Below are 2425 nucleotides of genomic sequence, written 5' to 3' on the forward strand. Positions count from 1 at the left end.
CAGGCTGTGTCAGAAAGGGCATTAGTGCCCTGGTCAGCCTATGTATTTGGGGTACAGCCATGGTCGGTTCAGGTTATCCTCATTTGGGGTTACTGGGTAGCCCCAGAGGACAATGTTTTTCTTCTGGAGGGCCGGCAGAGTGCTGCATTGTAGTTCTGGATTGCCAAACTGGAGGCCTTGTGGGCCAGTAGTCTGACGACAAAAGTCTGAGAACACAAGCTAGGCTTAGGTTTCTGGGTGAGGCCATGGCAGGCACAATCTACAGACCTGAATCGAGATCTCGTGCCTCTGAAGTCAGGGCGGATTAGACGATCGCTCAGGTTGGAGTTTCTTTCCCTGATGGCCCCTTCATGAATATGGGGGTCATCACGAGGCCATGGGTGTTTTCCCACGATGGGAGTTGTGAGAAGCTCCAAACTGCAGAGAGTCTTCTGCAGGACAATTGAGACCTGTTGTTTGGCTCCAGGCCAATGATTCTGAGCAGGGTTCTAAGGATGGATGGCTGGGTAGCCCACCTTGCATTCCAATTGTCTCCTAGCAACAAGACAGGTTAGATCTCCTGGATCTGTGGGGAGCAACCGAGGACGCTGAGTTGAAATGGACACCCCTGAGGATGGGTCCTAACGTGGTTTTGTGTCTATGGAGACCTTGGAATGAAGCGGTGGCACTGGGGCCCTAAAGGGTTCTTTTAAACAAAGGCTTTGACACAGCTCCAACGTGCAAGTTTCCCATGTGTAGATGAGATGTTTTCTGATGGGTGAGTCAAGAAACAGCTATATGCTGCTTTTGAAATCCAGGCCTCGGAGGAGAGATGCCTGGAAACCAAAGCAATGGATCTGATTAGTGCCTAGGGGCCTGTTCTTTCCTTTTTACCTCTGGGGACATCTGTCTATGGGTCTGAGTGCAGGTAGGTGCTCAGTTGGGCTCAGATTGCCCCTGTTTTTCCTGGGAAGCCACCACTATTGAGATGGATCAGGGAATTTGGAGGTTTATCCTATGAGAAGGGTTGTGGCCATTGGAATGGGCACACACAATTCCCTTGGAGAGGGCAAGTACAGTCCTCAGGTTTGGCTCCAGGGGCCTGAGCCTGTAGGTTGTGTAGGCCAGGGCTGTTTGGACAGTTGTCTGAAAACACAAACTCGGCTTATATTTCGGGTCATAGGTATGGGAGGACTGATCTACAGACCATGAGGAGAACTCTTCGGGATTTGAAGGAAGGGCGAGTGTGAGGCTCTGCTCAAGTTTTTGTCTCTGGATATCGTGTCACTCATGGTCGTGGAATTTCTGGGTGTCTTCATGGGAAATGGACGAGTCTTACTCTCTGGTGGTTTGGCCCCGTCCAAAGAGTTTGGGGTCATTTTGTGGGCTGGAAGAAGTCCGTTTTTTTTTTTGTTGTTGTTGTTGTTTTTTCTTTTTTAACCTCAGGTGTCCCACCAATGATGGATTCCAGAGTAGAGCCCTGGGAGGGTAGCGACTGTACAATCAGATATCTGGTTAAAAATTGGGGCCTAGGGACATGTCAAGCCCCTTATGACATCTAATGGTTCAGCCACTGAGAGGACTTACTAGAGGACAGGACTCATGCTGAGGGTCACAATGCGTGTGTATGCCCTCATCGCACTCAAGAATGGGCGGGGCCTCAGGGTGAATGCTGATTTCTCCTACACTGAATGTGCCAACCACAAGGATTCTTGCCATGGGTAAGGAGGAGTTCTGATTTCTGCATCACACTCACACCTGGGCAGTGATTGGAGATAAGGTCTCGGTTCTGAAGCCTGAAAACTTAGGTAGGGAAGAGATGATGACCTAACGCCATGGCGGGTTTTACGTGTTCAGTGTGCGGTCAGCTTTCTGGGTGTTGGTCAGGAGGTCCGGGCTCAGGTTGTGTTCGACAGTGCATTAGTGCCCAGGTTAGACTATATAATTTGGGTAAAGTCGAGTGCTGTGTAGGTTTACCCTCATTTAAGGTGCCTGGGCAGCTCATGAGGCAATAATTTTTTTTCTTGAGGGCAGGCAGAGTGCTGCATGGTGGGTCCGGAATTGCCAAACTTGAGGGCTTCGGGGCCAGGAGTGTGAGGACGGAAGTCTGAGAAGACAAGCTAACTTGGGTTTCAGGGCGAGGACACGGCAGGTACCCCCTGCAGATCTGAACCAATATCTCATGCATCTGAAGTCAGGGCGAGGATCAGACGTTGGCTCAGGTTGGAGTTTCTGAGCATGACGGCCACTTCATGAAGGGAGCAGAATCTCGAGGCCATTGAGGTTTTCCCACGTTGGGAGTTGTGGGATGCCCCCTTCAAGGATTCCTTCTGCGGGACAATTGAGACCTGTTGGACAGCTCCAGGACATCCCATATGGAATGACTCCAGAGCACCGTTCGCGGATGGATGCCTGGGAAGCCCGCCTCGCATTCCAATTTCCTCTA

Source organism: Mustela nivalis, assembly GCF_964662115.1.
Source record: "Mustela nivalis genome assembly, contig: HAP1_SCAFFOLD_226, whole genome shotgun sequence".
Classification (NCBI taxonomy): domain Eukaryota; kingdom Metazoa; phylum Chordata; class Mammalia; order Carnivora; family Mustelidae; genus Mustela; species Mustela nivalis.